The sequence below is a fragment of the Centroberyx gerrardi genome, chromosome 6 (assembly GCF_048128805.1).
Source record: "Centroberyx gerrardi isolate f3 chromosome 6, fCenGer3.hap1.cur.20231027, whole genome shotgun sequence".
Classification (NCBI taxonomy): domain Eukaryota; kingdom Metazoa; phylum Chordata; class Actinopteri; order Beryciformes; family Berycidae; genus Centroberyx; species Centroberyx gerrardi.
In genome coordinates this window covers 30,834,898-30,851,662 of record NC_136002.1, presented here as the reverse complement: position 1 = coordinate 30,851,662, position 16,765 = coordinate 30,834,898, and the positions used below count along the sequence as shown (strand labels likewise).

Genomic DNA, 16,765 nt, shown 5'->3' with positions numbered 1-16,765 from the left:
GTCCCTGGTAACTCCCTGGGGTCTCCTTCCAGTGGGTCCAAAGGGAGGCGCATCCTTTACCAGGTGTCTTTTTTTTTGTCTTCCTCATCCTCCAGGTCCGTGTTATCGCTGTGGTGTTGAGGAGTGAGACGGTGGCCTATCGCTGCCTCTTCTGTTGCCAGGGGCAACGCCACATCTCAGGAGGCTATGCCAGCACCCACATGGACCACTTTGACTTTGCGTACGGAACAGCGACCATCTTGTGTCCTCTCCCCTCGGACTGCAAGACCCCCTCTCATGTCGCTGTGACCTCTGTTGCTGCAGCTGACTCTGAAGGTACTGAAGGGTTTTACAATGTGTGACAGGTTGGAGATTGGCCTGAAATACATTTTATGATTTGTTTATGTCTGAAGTACTGTGCTGGCTGTTCCTAGCCAGCAGAGTGCACCATCCCATTAGTCCATTGTTGTAATTGATGGTGCAGTTGGATTTTTTTGTGAGACATTGTAGGCGTCTAAGCCTAATGCCTTGTTCACAACTGAATCTGTCACATTCTATGTACGTTTTCTCCAACACAATGTAGTGACAACTCCTGCCCGCTCGGGAGAACCAAACAAATACATTACCTTTACCTCTGGGTCTTTTCTTTGGTGTCTCAGATAAAGGCGAGGTGTTTTTGGAGGTGCTGAACCAGGAGGCGAGGAGTGACTCCTTCCCTCACAACTTCACTGTGTGCCTCTCCACCATGTTCAACTTCACCAATGTGCTGCAGGTACCGTCACATAACACTGGTTTTGCTGTTCTGTAATTTCTAGTATTCTTCTATTCTTTTTACTTTTCATGTATTTCTATGATTGCTGCAGTATTGTGCTTATTATGAGAGTTTTATTGCAAAGTTCAGTGCAAGTGCAAATTCCAGTGCAGCAAATTTTTGGGCCGGACAGCCATCTTCAGTACAAATAAGAAAACAAGCGCGAATTCGCAATAGCTGCGACCACGTACGCGCATGCATACACACGTGGGGAAATTTTTGTGGACCAACCAATCAACCAACCGACCGACAGAGCGAGCTATAGAGCTGCTGGTCGCAGCTAAAAAGAAAGAAAGAAAGAAAGAAAGAAAGAACACAACCCAGGATTATGTATTGTGGTGTCCCATGGCCAGTTCTCCAGGCCATGGAACCCTCCAATTCTGTTGATGACTTAATGGCTTTGTTAGAAAATCACCATATCACCCAGGATTAGCTGCGCACCACCAAGACTGAGAACCCAAAACCAGGGAGACCAGAATGCCGGACCGAGAGAGCCGGGGAGGCAAGGCCCACAGACAGCACAACATGTCATAGCTGGCCTAGCTGGCCACCTGTTCTGGAGCTGCCCAAGAGGAGCCAATGTCAACAGCTGACTCTGTCTCTTCACAAGAACTGTGTTACCGGACCAATGGTTGGGCACAAGAAGATACTGAGGCCCTGGTGGACTCGGGGAGCCAAATCAGCTTAATCCATCTGGAGTTTGTAGACAAGGTCCAGCAACAGAAGATCCCATTCACATGTATACACTGGGACACCAGAGAGTATCCCACAGCACATGCTGAAATGTGGACCCCCTGGGGGGAGGTGAAGATGCTGGTTGGGGTGGTTGATAAGCTACCTAGCCTAATCCTAACCCTGGTCAGTCGGGACTGCCCAGCCTATAAGAAGTACTGTAGAGGCCCTGGCGACAAGCTTGTCTGGGCATTCACTCCTACTGGGTGCTCACTTCAGGGTGGAGAAAACATATGAATGTATTCTCAGGTGATTTTACTGGCAAGGAGTAAAGAGGGCAGTTCAGGAGTATTCCCAACACTGTGCAGAATGTCAGAAAGCCAGCCCCAAAGTTTCCTATCGTAACCTGCTCATCCCACTACCCAATCAAGACCCCTTTTAGCCGAATTGGCCTGGACATTGTTGAACCTCTGCCTAAGTCTGGCCAAAGACAAAGATACATACTTGTCATCCTTGATAATGCCACCCACTACCCTGAAGCTGTGCCCCTCCGCAGCGCTAACGCGGCAGCAGTAGCCAAGGAAGTATTCTCCCTGTCTATCACTCCCAAACAGATGGGCTACTTGAGGAAAATGATTGAAACTGATAAGAAGAATTGGGACCAGTTGCTTTCTTATGTGCTGTTTTCTTTTCGAGAGGTGCCCCAGAATTCCTCATGGTTCTCCCTGTTTGAGCTACTGTATGTCCGCTGGCCCAGAGGTATGCTGGATCTCACTAAGGAGGCCTGGGAGGAACAGCTGTCATCCTATTGGTCAGTGGTAGAACATGTGGACCTGATGCATGTGGTGAAAAATTATATATTTTATGGGTCTTGTGCATGGGTGTGGCAAAATGGCTCAATAGCGCCCCCTACAAAATTTCAAAAAAATGCTGCTCGTGGTACGTTTCACCTACATGGACGAAATTTTGTAGGCACATGTATCATGTCCAGACTTAAAAAAAAACTCAATAGGTGCCATGACCTAAACCCAACAGGAAGTCAGCCATTTTGAATTTATTGTGGCATTTTTGGCCATTTACAGGGGTCATACTTTAACAAACTCCTCCTAGGAGGTTAATCGGATCCACCTCAAACTTGCTCAGCGGATATAAAAGACCTTGACGATGACAAGTTGGTAAAAGCTTGAGTTTTCGTCCAACGGCGTGGGCGTGGTGAGGCGTCGAATTTCCATGCTTCGCCACAAAACAGGAAGTGGTTTGTAACTCCACTGTACATGGTCAAATCTGCCCCAAACTTCACATGTTTGCTAAGTGTCTCGGCCTGAACCCATCTAAAGGCCAATATTCAGTTATGGTCATAGCGCCACCTACTGGCAACACAGGAAGTGGTTTGTAACTCGGCTGTACGTGATCAAATCTGCCCCAAACTTCACGTTTGATGACAGTCCCGGCCTGAACACATCTACATGCCAATATTCTGTTATAGTTATAGCGCCACCTACTGCCAACACAGGAAGTGGTTTGTAACTCCACTGTACGTGGTCAAATCTGCCCCAAACTTCACATGATTGATGACAGTCCCGGCCTGAAGACATCTACTGGCCAATTTTGAATCATAGTCATAGCGCCACCTACTGGCAAAAGGAAATGACGTGTTATAATGAAAATTCAGAGCCGCGTCGACCGGTCGGTGTCCAGTAACGACGCCACGGCTGCGGCACACCCTGACGTGCGCAAAGTGCGAGGGCCCGATCATCGCTGCTTGCAGCTTTAATTTTTTGTCTTGTTTTTGTGGTCGTCTGTTCGATTTTTGTTTTGTTTGGGGTTTTTTTTACTGTCTACTGTAATTCTATTTTTATTTTTATGTTTCTGTAGTTTTGTGTCAGTGTATTGTTTATCGCATTTTTTCTATGCCTTGAAAATCCTATAAATAAACCTTAAAAAAAAAAATGTAATCAATTCCCAGACCTACTTTTTTTACATTGTTTTATAATTAATGAGTTCATGTTTTGCAGTTGCTGTTTTGTAGTCCTTTTGTTATTGCTCAATTGTGGTTTGGTTGTTGCCCAGTCACATGCTGTTTTGAGCTTGTTTCCTATTTGTTGATTTGCTGACAATGACTTATTATAGTGATTTCCTATTTTGCAATTGTTGATTTAATTGCTAAGACTTCCTTTTCTCCTCAGCTCCTCTTTTTTCCTTAGCTAGCAGTCCTCTATCACACATGATCATTATATAGTCACTAGAATAGTTGATTCATCTAATGCCAGTGCACCATGGCTCTGACCCTTGTACTCCTTGCTATTGGTTGTTTGTAATGGCAATAAGGGACTTGAATTTATTCGACTGTTGCATAGGAGCAACAATAAAATGCTGACTGTGCTAAATGCCTGTAATAAATGCCTGTAGCAAAAGTGTGACAGTGATTAACCATGAAATGTGACTCTCTTAGCTGGTCCAGAGTATGGAAGTGCTGAAGCTACTGGGGGTGAGCAGAGTAGTCGTCTATAAGACCAGCTGCAGTCCAGACACACAGCGGCTACTGGACTACTACACACGCACAGGTGGAGTATGGCGTGTGTTTTCATTCATTCATGACCATGGCTTTCATGATGTTGGAAGGTCAGCAGCTAGCTAACTAGCTTACCTAGACAGCTATAGGCTAGTATGGCTACTTTGAACTTGGAATGTCAACTAGGCTAACTAGCTATAATATAATTGTTAGATTTTTCAAATATTGATTTTATGTAAGAAGTAAATTACGATTAACCATGTGTCCACTAAATTGGACATCATGCATCACTAGTTCTATATTTCAATTACAAATCATATTATTACTGCAACTTTGTTGTTACCTTGATACCTTTTCTATAGTCATTTCTTTGGCAGTAAATCAGTTGATTTATGTTATGTAATTTGTGTGTTTACTACAAAAACAATATTTTGTGCACATTAGTTCTATTGTGTGAGTAGCATCTTTATCATATTCTGTAGAGTAGCAGGAGTGACAGTCATGGCCGTACGCAGGGTTTTAGAAATACCAAGGTCCAAAAACTGAGCGTGCTAGGGGGGTTCAAAAATTTCAAAAAAATTTGAATTCCCTGATCTAAATATGTGCATTTTAAGACGTTTGGAGAGCAAAAATTGGATAACAATAGCTTTAAAACCATGTCAGTGGGCAGTAGCATAAATGATCTGTCAAGCAGTAATACATGAGAATCAGGTTAAATGTTGCAATGAATGATCCACAATGATCCATGAATGGTGACAATGTTAAAGTGTTCAAGTAAAGGGAAATTCACACTACAGACACCATTGAAATCTAATTATGACCAAATATGGGAGCAATAGGTTGATTTTCTATGTGTGTGTGTGTGTGTGTGTGTGTGTGTGTTTTGATTATCCATGGAGAGGGCAGTGGAGATCATCCGAAGAGAGGGCAGTGTTCTGTCAGGGTTCAACCATGTCCATGTAGACTCACTGAAATGACATGAATTAGCCTACATGAATGTTGATTGTTGACAATACACCATCATATATTCCAAACATGAATGGCCTTAAATAAGTAATGTTTCAAAGATTATCTAGCATAGATCTAGCATTATCTACATAGATGTTACGGAATTAATGTTAGAATTAACTAGCTAGCTAGCCAGCTAAGCTAGCCAGCTAACTTAGCTGGCTAGCTTAGCTGGCTAGCTAGCTAGTTAATTCACTCAAGTGAAACTAACTAGCCGGCATCATGATGGATGGTCACTGTTTAACGGAGCGCGACCGCACAGGAGCTATTCGTCAGATGATGTCTGGCTGGGGATGAATGACATTGAACTACAAGCAGTCCACTAGTAAAATTCTCTAGTTACCTGTATCACGCTCCACATGGATTTAGCTGCCTGTCGGGTTTCCTCAAGTTGTTAACATACCGGTAATCAAAGTACCACCGCGTTGAGTAAAGATTTTGTAGTAACGACAAGATCATCCACTTCACCGCCCACCCACACACACACAAGCAATGACGGTGATCAGATGAGAAAGTCGTAATCTTGGCGTTGTACAATATCTTTGCCGCACCAAAGTAAAGTTATTTTTAGGCAATTATTTCACGACTTTTATTATATACCGTAAATCCTCTAATATTGGCCCGGGCCTTTATTTACCTCAACTGCAGAGGGTACCAGGCCTTTATTGGAAGCAGGCTTATATTAAAGACAGGCCTTTATTTCTAATTCCCTCTGTTTGAAGTATATTTGCTCATATTTTAGTACGAAGCCTCCTTGTTTTCTGATCTGCTTCTGTTGGGGTACGTTAGGTAGACGTTTTTTTGTTACTGCAATGCATTACGATAATTACGGTAATCGACGACGGCACGCTCCAGAGACTTCCGCCGGCCGAGCCGTCTTGTGGCACTTGTACGTTACTACAAACTACAGTTACATTATATAACAGGCACCAGGAGTTTACCGGTATCCACCGTTGTTTGCATGTAAGCTGAAGCTAACTGAACCTGGGCGCCGATGTGTTCCCGGTGATCCGGCCGAGATTTCGGCGGGGGTCCTGACGCCGATGCGTCACCAGGCGTCCAGGGCTTGGATCGGGAGGATCAATGCGGGCCGTGGGCGCGGTGGAGAGGCAGCGGCGGAGAGAGGAGACGGACACGGTCCAGCCATATACTAGGTTTTGACCTAGTCTTGTTACCTTTGTTTTTTTCCCCGGCCTGTATTTGAGGCCGGCCTTTATTTGTTTGTGTCGACCACGGCCCCGGCCATTATCGGAGACCCGGCTTTTAATTGACTACAAGCCACTATTAGAGGATTTACGGTACACCTCGGAAAAAATACCTCAATGGTGGGTACGGCCATGGTGACAGTGGAGCTGAGGATGCTGAGGGCGCGCCACCTGACAGCGCTCAAGGGAGTATCTGGCTGGGAGTATTTGTAGACTCATGGACAATATGTTTCTTTTTTTTTTGGAAATGTATTTTGAAAATGTTTACAAAAGAATCAGTACATACAGTTCAACATACGATAGTCAGGGGTGTTTTTTCCATAGCCCAGAGCAGCATATGTTAAAATATTTTATGATTTTTTTGTTTTATAGCATTAAAATCAAATATTATTTTCATAGTTATCACATAATACACTGTTCTATTCATTAGTCTATTACTTAAAGTTGAACACTCAAACGCATCCTGTCCCCCAGAGTGGACACATGAATAACTTCTTGAAAAATCCATGTAAAAAAAAAAAAAATGTAAAATTGTGTTTTTCATGCCTAAAGAAGACTAAAAGCACATGAAAAAATCCTGACTCAGGTTGTCATAATTCATGTATTACATCAAAATATATATATTTTACACTCGTATATACATGTACATACTGTCTACACTCCCACACCCATATTTTATATCCACATTCTTCCATATTTATCCATATTCTTTGTATCCATATTTATATTTTTTTACATACAATAATTGCACTATTGTACATATTTACCACTATACATAGTGTATATTCATATTTATTTTCCCCTTGCAGTTTATAGAACTATTTTGCACTTTCTGGTTAGATGCCAAACTGCATTTCATTGTCTCATTACTTGTACTCTGTGCAGTGACAATAAAGTTGAATCTAATCTAATCTAAAGTCCTACACTACCTAGATTTTCTAGATTTTATTGCCTTGATGCCTGAAATGAAACTCAAAGCAAAAAGAAAAGCGTAGTCATTTCTGATAATTAAAAATGGAAACTAAAAACTCCTCGGTTGCTTAAGTGTGTGTTACTAAATATAACAATTTAATTATTCCACTGTTTCCCTCCCAGGCTTTATGGAGGTGATTCCCTGGTCTATATCCAAACTTCTGAATGTATCTCGCGGTTGGCAGCCTAAATACAGTCCTGGCGACCTCCACTACTATGGCCAGATCCCTGCTCTCAATGACTGTGTCTACAGATACATGTACCAGTCCAAATACTTGGCCCTGCATGATATGGATGAGCTCATACTGCCCCAGTCAGTGGACAGGTAGTGTTTTCTACTTAGATAAATTAAGAGTTTTGAGTTTTAAGAGAAAACTGTACCTTTAACTTTTCAAAATGATTGCTGGCTAGAATATTGTTCCAAACCATGAAGATATCAGCTATCTTAAAGCTGTTGTAGAATTTTTACTTGGTATAGCTACCATAAACAAATATGGCCATGATCAAGATGATAGCCGCTATCTCACACTAGTGGCATTGTTAGTGCTAGTGTTTCTCAAAATTAAGACCACATTTCCCATAAACCCTGTGGTTTCCTGTCACATAGAAGATTTTGCCCTGGAAGAACAGCACCCTCTTCCTATTTCGTGCCATAAAGCAATTTCCCTTTGTGCTTTAAAACAATACAGCAGATTTCCCTACAAATCCAATCCGGTGGCTCAAAATGTAAAATGAGACAGAGAAAGAGAAAAGAGAAAGAGAGAGATTGACTGTACAGATTTAAAGGATAAGGCTGGTGTTTTTTAATGCATTTCTTACCGTCAACAAATCCTATGAAATAACAAAATCAGCAATGATTTTGTTTTGCCAACAAGTCTCGTCCATGTAGCCGATGCCCAATAAAGCCATGTCTCAGCAGCCATAGAACTCCATTGTATTAAAAAAAAAAACTATTAAAAACACGTCACAGAGCCATGCTGTTGCTCTGGGCAACATATTTCATCATCACGATGCACCGGGCCGGCCGACCCTTTCCTCAAACAACTTAATAAGCCGGCTGTAGACACGTTTTCCATCTCAGGAAAGTAGTTCCGTAGCACCGAAAATAGTTCCCGGCTTAATGAAGAATTTGTTCCCATTTGAATTTGATTTGGTAATAACTACAACAGCCTGATTTTTCAGGGTAACAGTTAGCAATTTTTAAAATTGAAACTATGTCTTTGTGAGCTGTATTTAAAGGTTTTTAGCTTACAATTGGAGCCAATGACTTCCGGGTTGACGGCTAAAAACGGTACGTGGGAAATCGGAAAGTAACGGGAGTAGAGCAAACGCATTGTTGACTTTGTTATTTTCGTAGGATTTGTTGACGGTAAGAAATGCATTGAAAAACACCAGCGTTATCCTTTAATTAAGAAAGAAACATTCCATTACCAGCTGGGGGGAGCTGCTGCCTCTGCTGGAGCAGAAACACGGTGCCGACCTCGGCTACATGTTTGAGAACATCGTGTTTCCCAACACCATCAAGCTGCCTCCTCCCACCTCCCACACCCCTCAGCACCCACAGAGCGGCTGCTGCACCGGCTGGCAGGGTGTATCCGGGGTTAACATCCTGGCACACCTGTACCGCGAACCCAGTGTAGTGACCTCCAACTTCAAGATCATCATCAACCCCAGAGCTGTGTTCGTCCCCACCGTCCACGGAGTGCTGAACTCACAGAAGGGCTGTGTTCGGGTCAAAACCGACGTAGCATGCATGTACCATACAAGGCAGGTTGTCCTAATCGAATCATATGAGGTGCATAACTGTACTATCGTTGGTGCGTGGGTTTGTAGGAAAAATTTGAGACACTTCAGGTCATTGGTTCAGATAGCCACAGGCTCAATCAAACAAACTGACATTCTCATTTATCACACATGAACTTGCTAAAATGTAAAAGATAAACTCCACATCATGCCTTCACTCTTCTGGTAATGTGCCTTGTGTATATTTTTTTGTTCATTGTTATTATTTATTGTATGCTTTGCTGCAAACCAAATTTTGCAGATAGAGGTTGCCAGAGGTCATAGATTACTTAATACCCCTCTAAAAAGTGATGATGATTCTGAAAAGTGCTTAGGATAAAAGTGTCTACCAGATGGTACTAATGTTTAGCACACTTAGGGGCTCATTCATAAAACTTACCGGCAGGTTTAGCATGACGTTAGGGGCAGATACCGTCACGGTAGGGTGTTTCCTCATTCATAAACATGAAATACCGGGACGTTATTAGCGTTACCGTTTTCCCCGTCCTTCCACCCCTTTTGATCATTTACATATTGGGAAAGTGATTCATAAAAGCACACCGCGCCGCAAAAAATACCACCTGTTCTAGTCAGACGGTATATTATAGAAATAAATGTTAACAAATTAAAACAAATCTGAATTATTATTATTATTATTACAAAAATCAATAGATAAAAGTCACATTGTGTCGTAGGGCATTAATTATCATTGGAAACGTGAAAATGTTTAATAAATATGAATCGCACACTGGCTTTGCAATTATTAATTAGGCTACCGCTCTGATTGCGGTTGTAAACGGCAGTTTCCATCTGATTTGATTCAGTTAATCATGATAAAAAAGAGAAGATGACCATACACACATCCCATAAACTTTTTAGCAGCTGCTAGAGTGAAGTAGAGCTGAAGTATTTAAGAAAGAGAATGCTGCACACTGCTGCCAATGCTCCCATATATTTATCTTACAACGTTTTGATAGGTCTTCATCAGCTCACGATAACCACCAATCAATTTATAATTTCAGTAAGTGACATCATAAACATTCGGTTTATCCAGGACTGCATGAGGAGCAGTAGTTTTATCTGCCGTTCTAACACGTCTCTGTTGCCCATTGACACACAGGCGGACAGATGTTACATATGTAAAGCTTAATTAACATGCTGGTTTTGATTGGCTGTCACCTGGGCTACAGCTGAGGATAACACAGTGGTAATGTGGCTCCGTCATGGTATTCACGGGTGTGGTAAATTTATGAATCAGGGAAAATTACCTTGGTGCAGATTTTGCGTCCCGCTATTCTGTTACCGCAGAGTTTTATGAATTAGCCCTTTGGTATGTAACTGTTGTACTTTTGCTTCCTCTCCAGAGCTCCAATGACGACCAATCTGACACCAGACCAGCTGGTTTATGACGCCCAACTGTTGACCTTCAGCGCCCGCCTCATCCTCGCTGTCAACACTGTACTCAAAGAGACCGGACTCATTCCAGAGGATAACATAGAATAGCTTGGTGTGTGTGTGTGTGTGTGTGTGTGTGTGTGTGTGTGTTTCTTGTCTAGCTCCAAATGTGGACACTTAGGCCTAGATCTACTAAAGGTTTACGCCAGTGCAAATCGCATTGCGGGTGCTAAAACCTTGTTTTCTGATCTACTAAGACGGAGCACAGGGCATTTGTGCCTGAAATCATGGGTTGATCTGTGTGCGTCGTTTTTTGCGGTTTGGTCTAATTGCATATGCATTTGTGGGTGTTCCAAGGCTGAGGCGCAAAATAAAGAAATTGGCAGTGGACGTGATTTATCAAGAGGCGGTGGCCGTTTTCATCTGTCGATTGCGCACGGAATTTAAGACCTAGGAAAAGCATGTCTTATCATTTTGCGCATCGCAGGGTTTAAACGAGTATGCTGACTTAAAAATGTACAATTTAAGCCTCATTGTCAGAGTAGCAGAATGCGCACTCAATATTCAGACTATTATCTAAATATACAAAAAGGAAAAGTTACAGGCTCTTCTCTGGATTTGCTGACACTTATTATGAGCCAATGTCTCCGCAACATTGCCTTGATGAAAACAATGCAGCTAAAACGTGTGCGTAATAACTGTCAAGACAGTGGAGAGGTGTGTGCGCGGCTTCTCTATTCTCATGTAACCGTACCTCCATCCCTCCCATCCCTCAGGCTCATTTGCGTGCCCTATTTTAGTAAATACCTTGCGCTGGCGGTGCCAATTGCACCCGCAATTGCCTTTGCGCTGCACCGGCAATTGCGACAGGTTAGTAGATCCGGGCCTTAGAGAAAATGGACGTGTATTTGTCCCCCCACAATGAAATTGGGGTGTGATTATGGATCGGATTTTGACAAAACCTGGGGGAATGATGCATCTGATCATAGCATCCCAGCATTTTCAAAATTATTCATTTATTTACTGATTGGCCTAAGAGATTACTGAGCATGTGCAATCAACCATTATGGGTGTGTTGTATGTGTACTACTACACTTTTAAGTGTAGTAGTACACTCAGGGAATCTAGACTAGACTAAACTACTAGTGTAGTGTAGTGTGTGTGTGTGTGTGTGTGTGTGTGTGTGTGTGTGTGTGCCTGCAGCTGGACCAATCTCCTCATCAGGCTCCCACTGCTGATAATTCTCAAGATAACTGGACTCAAAGGAAAGCTGCATCTTTTCAACTCAGGGAGAGGGATCATTGTATTTACATTTGTGTTTTAGACATTCAGCTGATACTCTTATCCACATCAACTTACAGTGGGTGAGCAGGTTGGGGTTCAGTTTCTTGCTCGAGGAGACTTTGGCAGGACACATGGCTGTTGACAAAGTATTGCCTGTTGTGTGGATCAAACCTGTGGCCTCCCAGCTACAGGATGAGTACGCCAATGATCAAAAATAATCCAGAAGTGCCTGATGGGTATGTTGCGAAGGCTCAATAATTACAGGCTGGCTTATCTTAGTTATAATCGCAAAGTGTGCATCTGTAAGAATGCACTCCCTGTGTTCCCCCAAGACTTGATGGAAAATAATGATTCTTGAGACAGTTGGTCAATTTACTGCACTTTAATGCAGTATGAACAACCATACATGCGTGTGTGTGTGTGGTTCTGAAAGATACAATTCAAGATAGCCATTAATAACAGCTCACTCATAATAAATGCAAAAGCATTCAATAGCCACATATATCCAATAGCCTACAGCTTGGCTACAATACACAAGCTAACAACTAACATTAGACTACAGTATCCCAGTGGGCTAATATAACCTAGGAGTTCGCTAGGAACGTAGATAATCATTCAGAAACTGTTTGCATCATTGGCAACATGATATACATAACTTACCAACGGTAAGAAACTGTCAGAAACATAAACATAAAAGGGCCGTTTGGTGCCGCTCACGGCGATAAATGTCGCATTTCACTACTGCTCATACAGACTGTAACGGTAAACACAACATAACCAGGCGATGACAATGTATCCGGTAAATAAACAGTACAACTTACATTTCTCTGGACGCACACAAGGGAATGCAAGCGGTGGATCAACTGTGGAATGAAGTAGCGACTTCAACTTGAACAGACAAGAAACGAAGGGACTGTATCGTGCCTTGTTCTTCGCTCCCATACACTGATAAGACTCTGCTCGGCCGAGTCAGTGGCTGGGTCTCTGAACTACCTGTCTACTATATAATCTTCAGAACAGGGTAGTTGTTTCCACTACATGAATTTTACTTATAACCAGAAATCCTGTAAGGTTGTAACGCGCTTGGTCGTGTCTTAGCTTACATTAGCTTTAGGGCAGTAGGCTGCTCCAAGATAGCATGACAGAGCCAGACGACATCAGTATTGGGATTTCACACATGTACCACTTTATTCACCTAACGTTATGCTTGTCAACCGTACAATGCCTGGTCTCTACGGCACTATAATCTCTCAACATACATGTAGATTGATATAGTTTAACACGTACCAAATCGTTACTGAAGAGACAAGCTACTCGTCGGCAGATAGACTGGGAGTAGTACTCAACCTGCCGCTGTAACCCAGTCCCAGTAAAAACAAAGAGCGCCACCCAGAGACTTAATCTGTTACTGTAACCAAACAATGTTCCAAAAGCACAGCAGGCACATTTGCGACTGTTACAAGGTGAGGTCAGTAAGCCCCACACAGCAGCTCATGTTTACCAACCAGCCGGTCTGTGATGCTTTATACCAAAGGAAACCAAAGAGACAAAAGAAGAAAAGATCTAATGTTGATGAGTCCAGCTTTCTCTGGACGGAGCGCTGCTCACTGCTGTGTGGATTTCACTCTGAAGTTTTGATTCATCACTTCCTGTGAGCGGAGAAGTGTATATGACACCAGAATCTAATTTGGGCAAACAGGATGAATATACTTGCTTGGTGTCCAGCCCCCATGAATCACAGTCTTTACCACTTATCTACCTGGCCAGATTGAAGCTCACCCGCAACTCGGAGCAGCACATCTTCGAGACCCCGCAGGAGGCTGAGGATTTTCTGAACTCATAAGAAGACCGGATTTGTGGACTAGATCGGTACACTTGTTTTCTTTAGCTTTCTCTACTTAAGTTCGGACTATTGCACTATTGTAACAGTGGAAATCGATGTTGTGTTTGTATTATACCTAATGCTATTATGAAGGTTTATTATGATAGGTAGTTGGGAATAGCTGGAGGAAAGAGTCATAGCTAATCTAAACAAGGGCATTTCTTTAGAGTCGATGTGGTATTATCCAAAAGCCCACACAGTACATACAAAGTTGGGAATATTAGTTGCCAGCTCTCTCCCCTCTTGCCCTCTTTGGCACAAACCTCTGTTAACGACAGGGGGTAAAACATAGATAAGGTTAGGTATTATGGCAGCTATCTAAGATTTATTGTTTAGGTGATGTAACTAGGGATGGTAAACTGTTACCATATAGCAACATAAAAGACATATAATCTAAATGCCTCTTCCTTCTTGCCTTACCAGCAATTAAAATCTATCCTAATGTCTAAAATCTATAAAGGTATGCCTATTGCATCAGACAAAGAAATGGATGTAAAATTACAGGAAGTTGCTGTTGGGAGAGGTGCAGTTTCTAATCTTTATAGGCTACTTAGTCTCCCAATCAGGCGTGATCTCCCAATCAGGCGTCCTTGATATTGCCTTAAGTGATCATAAAGTAATTTTTTGCACTCGTAAGATATTTAAATCACAGATAAATACTTGAAATCACCGCTCTATTAGGTCCAGATGTACTAAACATTACTCAGTTGAGGGATTTGAACATAGGCTTTCTGAGAGGGATTGGGCTGATGTTTTGGGTAGCAATGATGTTGATAAGGCTTGGACCCTTTTTAAAGAGCATTTTATAGCTGCACTTGATGCTGTTGCTCCAATGAAGGAGACTAGAATTAAACAGAGAAGTGCAAATTGGATGACTACAGATATTTTAGATCTTATTAGACAACAAGATTTATATTTTAGAAAGTTTAAGAAGTCAAAATTGCCTACTGATTATGATAAATATATTCATTTTAGAAATCAAGCCAGATATAAGACAGAGAAATCAAAGTCCCAATTTTATGAGGATGCTATTGCTGAAAATTCACACCAGCCCAAAAAATTATGGAAAGTACTTAACGAAATGGGCTCCACAGGAAAGTCCAAAACAAAATCTGGCAATATTGGACTAGTCATTGAGGATAAGATGTGTTTTGATAAATGGAAGGTTGCTAGTTATTTTAATAATTTTTTTACAACTATTGCTGCTAGTTTGGTTACTAAATTACCTTGTGGCTCAGGGACATATGGCCTATCATTTGTGAACTCTTTCTACAAAGATAAAAATGTTGTTCCTGATGTATTTGAGATAAGTCCTGTTTCAGTGGAAAGGGTAAGGACGTGTCTATCCGCATTACCCACAACCAAAGCAACTGGATTGGATCTTATTCCAGCCAGATTTCTGAGGGATAGTGCCAGTGTAATTTCTAGTGTGATTACTCATATAGTAAATTTATCTATAAGTCAGGGTAAATTCCCATGTGAACTGAAAAGGGCAAGGGTTGTTCCCCTTTTTAAGAAGAATAGTAAATCAGATGTTGGAAATTATAGGCCAGTATCAATTTTAACATCCATGTCTAAGGTTTTTGAACGTCTTGTGTTTGAGCAGGTTGAGGAGTATTTAGTAAAAAAAAAAAATTGTTGTATGAGCTTCAGTCTGGTTTTAGAGCAGCATACTCTACTGAAACCTGTCTTATTCATCTGTTTGACTTTATTAGACAAAACTTTGATGAAGGAAAGTATGTTGGCATGATCTTGCTTGATTTGCAAAAAGCCTTTGACACAGTGAATCATACTATACTGTTATCAAAACTACAGTGCATGGGTTTTAGACATACTGCTGTAAAATGGTTCACTTCTTACCTTACAGGAAGAACTCAAGTCTGTGATGTTGAAGGGGTTATATCAGAACCTCAGGATATTACATGTGGGGTGCCACAAGGCTCTATTTTAGGGCCTCTTTTATTTCTTATGTATATAAATGATATGCCAGCGGCTGTGAAATGCAAGCTTTTACTGTATGCTGATGATTCTGCGTTACTGGTATCTGGGAATAATGTCAGTGAGACTGAAAACACTCTTAGTAATGAATTAGAAAGTGTAAGAGAGTGGCTTCATAGATAACAAGCTCTCAATACATTTGGGCAAAACCGAGTCAATCCTGTTTGGAACTAAGAAGAAGCTGTCAAGAACAAATACGTTGAAAGTCTTTTGTAATGGAGCTGAAATTGTATCTCAGACAAGTGTCTCATATTTAGGAATAATATTGGAGCAGTCACTCTCCTGTGAATCTATTGCTGCTAAAATATTATCTAAGTGTGCCAGCAAACTCAAGTTCCTGTTTCGCAGAACAAGGCTTTTTGACTTTTCTGTTAAGAAAATTCTCGTGTCATCATTGATACAGTGTCATTTCGATTATGCATGTTCTGCTTGGTACAGTGGTTTGACAGCTAAACTCAGGAACAAACTGCAGAAGGGTAGGACTGCTGCCAGTACAGCTCAGAGTAGAACAACAGAAGCTGCAACATATGTACAATATTATCAATGGGTATGCTCCTCAGTACTTGTGTTCTCATATAATAACTATAATACCAGGGCCAGTGTGCGTTCATGTCAAGTGCCTCGAGTGAATAATGTAGCTAGAAGTTCCTTTTTTTATACTGGTGCCATGTTGTGGAACAGCCTTCCGTTACACGTCAAGTTTTTAAATATGAGAGGGGCTTATAGAAGTCAGGTTAGGACTTTTTTATGGAACAGGGTAACAGATTTATAATGAAATCTGCAATGACATTGTTACTTTAGCTGTCCTTGTTTTTCTGATGTAGGAGTTATTTTTTATCTTGTAATGGTGGTGATGTGTTTTTGGTTTTTCAGGATTGTGTTTGTTTAGTTTTTATGTTCAATGTCTTGTGCTTCCTTGTGTTTTCTTTGTCTTTTAACATCTTGGGACCATGTTGGAAATAAGTGTTTTTCACTTTAACATGTTATCCTTTGGATTTTTTGTTTTGTTTTTTTTGTTTACTAATCCATAAATAAAATCAATCAATCAATCAATTAGTCTTTCCTCCTCAGAGAATAATGCAGCAGCACATCTTTGTTGGGAGAAGGACATTGGGATGCCCCTTTCTGCAGCCGTGAGGGAAACAATATGGTAAAATTCTATAGTTAAAACTAAATGTGTTAGATATAAATTAATCCAGATGAAAATTTTGCATAGGGTCTATATAACACCAGTAAAATGTTTTCCACTGTTTCAGACAAGTGTT

At 41.4% G+C, this 16,765-nt stretch overlaps 1 protein-coding gene across 1 annotated transcript in view; it reads right to left on the bottom strand.

Annotated features, from left to right (window-relative positions):
- Positions 1-8,062: 8,062 nt before the first annotated feature.
- LOC139916884 (mth938 domain-containing protein) overlaps positions 8,063-16,765 on the bottom strand; it is a 144,958-nt gene continuing 136,255 nt past the window's right edge. The window contains exon 5 of the transcript XR_013504925.1: positions 8,063-8,109. The gene's annotated coding sequence lies outside the window, so the exon portion shown is untranslated. The remainder of the gene's footprint in view (positions 8,110-16,765) is intronic.